This window comes from Prionailurus viverrinus, chromosome D3, assembly GCF_022837055.1.
Source record: "Prionailurus viverrinus isolate Anna chromosome D3, UM_Priviv_1.0, whole genome shotgun sequence".
NCBI lineage: Eukaryota > Metazoa > Chordata > Mammalia > Carnivora > Felidae > Prionailurus > Prionailurus viverrinus.
This window is the reverse complement of record NC_062572.1, coordinates 71,848,489-71,856,807: the sequence shown is the minus strand read 5'-3', so window position 1 is coordinate 71,856,807 and position 8,319 is coordinate 71,848,489.

Genomic DNA, 8,319 nt, shown 5'->3' with positions numbered 1-8,319 from the left:
TCAGTGACTAAATGGCTTATTTAATCAACGGTGTGGAATCAGGTAGGTATCCCTTTGGAAAAAAATGAAAGATCTCGAAACCTCACATCATATATAAATTACAACTGAATTAAATGCCTAAGATAAGTAGATAACCATACAGCCTGTAAAGCACTACAGTATCACAAAACAGTAGAAAAATATTTATGTAAACTTTGAATTGGGAAGGCTTTCCTAAGCAAGCTATAGAGAAGCTGTAATGGAAATTTCTGAGAGATTTGACTCCATCAACTCAAAGTTTCAAGTAAACATTGGGAGCAATAACAAAAGTGAAAGCATCAAGGGTCAGGCTGGGAGAAAGCGTTTAAAGATATACAAGAGGCAAAGGATAAATATCCAGATACAGAGTAGATAAAAGCTTCTACTGATACATTTTAAAATGACAACTAGATTAGGCACACGCAACTCACCAAAAAGTAAGTGGACCATAAATATACAAAAGCTTTTTATCTTATTAGTAATCAGGGAAATGCAAAGTAAATCACAACATCACTCTTCTCTTTTTCTTTTATATTTTATTTATTTTGAGAGAGAGAGACAAGCAGGGAAGGGGCAGAGAGAGGGGCAGAGAGAGAATCCCAAGCAGGCTCTGCGCTGCCAGCTCAGAGCCTGATGTGGGGCTCAAACTCACAGACTGTGAGATCGCGACCTGAGCCGAAACCATGAGTTGGACGCTTAACCGACTGAGCCACCCAGGTGCCCCAAGAGATCACTCTTAATCCAGTGTTATTGGCACAATTTCTAAGTTGAGAAAGTCCATTGTGGTAAAGGATGAGGAATACAGACACTCAAATATTTGTTAAGACTTGCAAATGATAAGGCCTTCTGGGGGACAATTCAGAATTTTAAGTGGGCAGGCACTTCAATCCAAGAATTTTACTTCTTTAAAAAAAATTTTTTTTAGTGTTTATTTTTGAGAGAGAGAGACAGAGCATGCGCGGGAAGGGGCACAGAGAGAGGGAGACACAGAATCCGAAGCAGGCTCCAGGCTCTGAGCTGTCAGCACAGAGCCTGATACGGGGCTCAAACTCATGAACCAGGACCTGACCTGACCTGAGCTGAAGCTGGACGCTTAACCGACTGGGCCACTCAGGCGCCCCAACAACAATTTTACTTCTAAATATCTATCCTAGAGAAATATCCATGGTGAAAGATAATTAGGGTAGCAGTTTCATACTATTTAGAAACAAGACAGGTATCTATACTAGAACAGGGTTTATTTACTTTTTAAAATATAATTTATTGTCAAAATTGCCTTCCATACAACACCCAGTGCTCATCCCAACAAGTGCCCTCCTCATGACCATCACCCACTTTCCCCTCTCCCCACCCCCCATCAACCCTCAGTTTGTTCTCTGTATTTAAGAGTCTCTTATGGTTTGCCTCCTCCCTCTCTGTTTGTAACTTTTTTCCCCCTTCTCTTCCCCCATTGTCTTCTGTTAAGTTTCTCAGGATCCACCTATGAATGAAAACATACGGTATCTGTCTTTCTCTGACTGACTTATTTCACTTATCATAATAACCTCCAGTTCCATCCACATTGCTGCAAATGGCGGGATTTTATTCTTCTCCATTGCCAAGTACTATTCTATTGTATATATACACTGCATCTTCCATTATCCATTTATCAGTTGATGGACATTTAGGCTCTTTCCATAATTTGGCTATTGTTGAAAGTGCTGCTATAAACATTGGGGTACAAGTGCCCCTGTGCATCAGCACTCCTGTATCCCTTGGGTCAATTCCTAGCAGTGCCATTGCTGGGTCATAAGGTAGATCTATTTTTAATTTTTTGAGGAACCTCCACACTGTTTCCAGAGTGGCTGCACCAGTTTGCATTCCCACCAACAGTGCAAGAGGGTTCCCGTTTCTCCACATCCTCGCCAGCATCTATAGTCTCCTGATTTGTTCATTTTAGCCACTCTGACTGGTGTGAGGTGGCATCTCAGTGTGGCTCTGATTTGTATTTCCCTGATGATGAGTGACGTTGGGCATCGTTTCATGTGTCTGTTGGCCATCTGGATGTCTTCTTTGGGAAAGTGTCTGTTCATGTGTTCTACCCATTACTTCACTGGATTGTTTTTCGGGTTAGAACAGGGTTTAGACAGACTGCAGTATATGGAATATACTGTAAAATACCACAGTGTTTACATGTAAAATCTTCAGCGGGTCTATATGAATGAACATGAGATCTCCTGCACATGTCATTAGGTGAGAAAAGGAAGTTGCAGAAAAATACGGACATGTCATATTTTATCAGTTGATTCTGAGACACACATCTTAACACATTTCCACACATTCACCTTACAATGAATGGCTTGTTTTAAGTGCTATTGGCCCAGTACCAGCCGAGATGTAGCTATGTTGCCCGAGCATACATAAACCCTGAAAATTTCAGGTAACAAAACCATTTAAGGGGGCACCCATGTGGCTCTTAAGCATCCGACTCTTGATTTGGGCTCAGGTCATGATCTCACGGTTTGTAAGATCAGGCCCCCTGTCGGGCTCTGTGCTGATGGCATGGAGCCTACTTGGGATTCTCTCTCTGTCCCTCCCCTGCTCACTTGCACATGTGCTCTCTCTCTCTTCAAATAAAAAAAATAAACACTTATGGACTATTTGATGGAAGAACATGACCCCTACCACCTAACAACTTTCTGTTAACTCCTGGGTAGGCCAAGAAAGTGCAGTATCAACAACTGGGGAAGGGATTAGCAATCTGGAAGAAACTCCCTGAGACAGTAGCAAAGTAGTCTTTTAAGAAATGCTGCATCACAAGGTTCTTGATGATGCACGGGAGGATACAGTGTATAAACCAGTCATGGGCAGTTTAGGGTCAGAAGAGATTCAGAAATCAGATTCTGAACATTCAGAAATTTAGCAAACACCTGAACCAACTTATTTATGTTTCCGTTTAATGTATGGACATGAGATATAATACAAACAAAATTTTCTTATGTGTAAATAAGTCTAAACTTCCAATAAATATAAAAATTTTAAGTGAAGGGGCTCCTGGGTGGCTCAGTTGATTGAGCGTCTGACTCTTGATTTCAGCTCAGGTCACGATATCACGGTTCGTGAGTTCAAGCCCCTCATGGGGCTCTATGCTCACAGCACAGAGTCTACTTGGGATTCTCTCAATCTCTCTCTCTCTCTCTCCCTCTCTCTCTGCCTCTCCCTTGCCCACTCTCTCTCTCTTTCAAAAATAAACATTTAAAAAAATAAGTGAAAAGCAAGCACTGTGTCAGTTTACCTACAGTATATTCTCTTCTTGGTAGTATGTGTGTATATTATTATTGATGACATCTTATAGCTAATAAAATGTTGTATTATAATTTCGTTGGTGTGAGCAGAAAATAAACTGTGTGTATAAATATACATTGAAAAAACATTGGAAAGATCGAAGGATATAAAACATCTGTGGAGAGTTAGTTAGCTTTAGGGAGAGAAATGAAGTAGGAGGTAAGCAGCAAAGAAGTTTCTAGGGGCGCCTGGGTGGCTCAGTGGGTTAAGCATCTGATTTGGGCTCAGGTCATGATCTCATGGTTCGTGAGTTTGAGCCCTGCATCGGGCTCTGCGCTGACAGCTTAAAGTCTGGAGCCTGCTTCAGATTCTGTGTCTCCCTCTCTCTCTCTCTCTGCCCCTCTCATCCTCTGTCTCTCTCTCTCTCTCTCTCTCTCTCTCTCTCTCTCAAAAATAAATAAAACATTTTTTTAAACAAGTTTCTAGTACTGTACTCTATGTGCATTAGGATCTTCTACGAGAATGCATTAGCCCTGCAAGATTTAAAATATATTCTTACCTATTCAGAGATTCTAAATATATTATTAAATATTGACATACCATATATTACATCACATGTGTTAAATTATAAAGCCATAGGAATTTAAATAGTATGTTAATAACACAGGAATAGGCAAACCCATGAAACTGAATAGGAAAGCCAGAAATAGTTCCAAGCAGGTGGGAATGTAGAAGTGTGACCCCCCCCCACCCCCGTTTATTAGCTGAGGTGCCAAGTACGTGCAACAGGAAGACTTCAGAGAGTGACAAATAAGCCATGAGCAAGAACTCCAGTCCCCTCCTCCTCTTGGCCTCTGGCCTCCTGGTAAGCCCCCAGGGATCCTGGGTTACTAGCATCAGCATGGAGTGTGGCTTCTCTGGTTGGATCCTGTGGTCTGGAAGAGGCAGCCCTGCTTGGGTGAAAAGCTGGTTTTGGAGGGGATGTTCTGAGCTTAGCAATGAAGACTGAGTTTCCCGCTCTAGTCACTAACACAGGCGTTGAAATGGAAGCCTTGTCCAGCCCTAGGTACTTTGGTTATTTGTTTTTGGAGAGGTGATTCCTGCTTAGTAGACCTAATTCCCTGTGTTACTTCTCTTAGTGACACATTCTTTCAGTTGACACACAAATTCATCTTTACCCACAAAACAATGCAATAAAATCTTTAAAGTGCTAAAAGAAAATACTGTCGGCGTAGAATTCTTTATTCAGTGGAATTTTCAAAAATGAAACCAAAACTTTCTCAAACAAAACCTGAGAAAACATACTGCCAGCAGAGCTGTGCTGTAAGAAATAAGGAAATTCTTGAGGCATAAAGAAGATATGCTAAATGGAAACTCAAATCTACACAAAAGGATGAAAGTCACCAGAAATCATTAAGTATAGATTAAAATACTTGCTCTTTTTTTAAAATGTTTATTTATTTTTGAGAGAGACAGAGAGCGAGCAGGGGAGGGGCAGAGAGAGAGGGAGACACAGAATCCGGAGCAGGCTCCAGGCTCCACCCTGTCAGCACAGAGCCCGACGTGAGGCTCGAACTCACAAACCATGAGATCATGACCTGAGCCGAAGCTGGACGCTTTACCTATTGAGCCACCCAGGCACCCCTGCTTTTTAATTTCTTAAAAGATCATTGACTATTTCATTATAAATATTGTAGAAATGACTTAAATTTTTTTTATTTTACTGTGATAACACTAAACACTGAGATCTACCCTCTGAACAAATGTTTTAAGTGGACAATATAGTACTAAGCATCAGATGAGGGACAGTTAAAAGAGGATGTAGAATGCGGGGAGGGAGACTGAACAGTGGGTTCTAAGAATTGTATGCTTCCCATGGGAACTTTGCAGGGTTCGCCACTCAAGACCCCTCTCGCCTTAGCTCAGGAGAAATGGGAGGCAGCAGCTGCTTGGGTGCACACTCTGTTAGGGGCCCAAAGCCCCAATCCTGGAGCTGGACCCACTCAGTAATGACTTTTTCAAGTTAAACTTTTTATTTTGAAACAATATATAGATCACACGCAGCTGTACGAATTATACAGAGAAACCCCCCATAGAAACTACTGGGGAGGCTATAGAAACTATAGGACAGTAACACAAGGTACAGTCAAGGTACACATTTCCATCACCACAAGGATCCGTCTCTTACATTCACATCCAGTGCCCTCACAGCCCATCCCCTCTTCAGTCCCTGGCAACCACTGTATGTTTTATATGTTGCTGAATTCGTTTTGCTAATATTTCGTCAAGGATCTCTTTGCATGCATATTCATGAGGGATATTTTTTGCATTGTCTTTGGCTCTGTAGCAGGAGAATACTAGCTTTATAAAGTGAATTAAGAAGTGTTCACTTCTGGAAAAGACTGGGTAGTTGGTATTAAATTTCTTTGTTTGGTAGAATTTCCAGTGAAACCACCTGGGACTAGAGATTTCATTTTGGGGATTTTTTAATTTTTAATTTTATTTATTTTTTTAGTGATCTCTATACCCAACACGGGCTCGGGATCACAGCCCCAAGATCAAGAGTCGTTTGCTGTTTTGACTGAGCCAGCCAAGTGCCCCTCTTTTGGGGAATTTTATAATTATGAATTTAATTTCCTTCATAGCTATAGAGCCATTCAAATAATTTATTTCATATTGGGTGAGTTGTGATAGTTTGCTTTTCAACAAATTGCTGAAAATTAGATATCGAAATCATGGAAGTTGACAAATTTGTGTTTTCCCTTATTATCCTTTTGATGTTTCCAGAGTCTAGAAGTGATATTTCCCCATCCTGGTAACTTGTATCTTCTCTTTTGTCAATCTTGCTAGAGGTATGTTGATTTTACTAATCTTTTCTAAGAACCAGCTCTTTGTTTCATTAATATTTTCTATTGTTTTTCTGTTTCAACTATATTGATTTCTGCTCTTTATTTCCTTCCTTCTGCTTACTTGCTTGCTTTGGGTTTTTCTAGGTGTTTGAAGTTGAAGCCTGGGGTGCTGATTTGAGATTTTTCCTCTTCTATGGTTGCATTTAGTGCCATAAATTTCCCTTTCATTATTGCATTAGCTGTATCTCACAAATATCAATATATTTTCACTTTTCATTCAGCTTAGTTTGTTTTTTTAATTTCCCTTGAAATTACTTATTTAACCCATAGATTGTTTAGAAGTGTGCTCCTTTTTCTATGTGTTTGGAGATTTTCCTTTTATTATTTATTCCCAGTTTGATTGCACTGTGGTCAGAATACTCTGTTATGATTTCAATTTTTAAAACTTTGTTGAGTTTTGGGTCTATCCAAGATATAGTCTATCTTGGTATATGTTGTGTTTTCACTTGAAAAGCATGTGCATTTTAGGGGTGCCTGGGTGGCTCAGTCAGTTAAGCATCTGACTCTTGATTTTGGCTCAGATCATGATCTCACAGTCGTGAGACTGAACCCTGTGTTGGGCTCTGTGCTGACAGCATGGAGCCTGCTTGGGATTTTCTCTCTCTCTCTCTCTCTCTCTCTCTCTCTCTCTCTCTGCCCTTCCTTCCCCCCCCAAAATAGACATTTAAAACAAATTTTTTTTTAAAGAAAAGCATATGCAGTTTGGTAGTGTTGTTGGATGGCTTCTACATCTTTGATGACTTTAGTTGTTCTATCAGTTGTTTAAAAAGATGTTGAAGTTCCCAACTACAGTTGCAGATTTATTTCTCCATTCAGTCCTATCACTTTTTGCTTCGCACATTTTGCAGCTTCCTGGTTTGGTATACACACAGTCAGGATTACTGTATCTTCTTGATGGATTGGCCTTTTTATCATTATATAATGTCCCTTTGTTTTTTGTTTTTTGCTTTGGAATCTTTTATCTGATATTAACATAGCCACTCCTGCTTTTCTTTAATTTTTACTTGATATATATGTTCCATACTTTTTCTTTCAGCTTGTCTACATCATTATATTTGAAACGTTTCCTGTAGGCAGTATATAGTCGGATCATGTTTCTTAACCTGCCAATAGCTTGCCAATGACTTTTAATTGGTATATTTAGACCATTTACATTTAATTATTGACACATTAAAGCTTAAGTCTGCCATTTTATTTTCTCATTCTATTTTTTGCTTCTGTTTTTTATACCTGCCTCATTTTAAGTTACTTGAACTTTTTTTTAGAATTCCATTTTATCTGTAGTATTTGTCTCTCTTTATAAAGCTTTTTCAGTAGTTTCAAATATTTCCTTTATACATATTTAGAATTATGTTAGGCAGTGATAAGATTTTTGCTTTGATTTCAGCAATGTTTGATTTCAGCGATCAAATTTAGAAAAATTAAGATGAAAAGGAAAGTCTACTGTATTTGTCCATATTTATGCTTACCATGTTTTTTCCTTCTTCCTGAGATTTTTTTTTTTTTTTAATCATTTCCTTTCTGTTTAGAGAACTTCCTTTAGCCACTCTTTTAAGGTACATCTGCCGGAGACAAGTTCTCTGACCTTCTGAACCCATTCTGTCCATCCATCTGGAGGGTTCCAACATCCAGCTCGTCCAACATGAGCTCCAAGTGGTGGCTCAACAGACCAACATCAAAATACAGAAGTGGGTGCCACCCCCAAAGTATGGCCAGAGCTAAAAGAAAAAAAATTCTTTTAGAACAGAAAGGGGTGAGGGGAAAGGGCACTGCAATTTATCACAGGGTAAGAAGGGTCTGAGGGGATTTGGGGTTTGTGAGAGTTTTGATGAGCAGGATAAGCATAAAGAGTCAAGGGTCAAGAGCAGAGAGCAGAGATGAATACATACAACTGCCCTTCATACGTCAGTGCTTTACAAAGAAAGGTTTATATTTCCCCCAAAGAATGCCAAACGAGTACCCCCTTCAAGTTCTAGTCTAAAATAAAATCCTGTAAACTTTAGATCAGGTGAGAACAAGTCTCTCAGCCTAATAAACGTCCCTGGAATTCACGTCAGCAGGATCAGAAAGAAGATATTGATTTGCTCATGAAATTTATAATCCATTGCCATAGAGCCACCTTATCTGA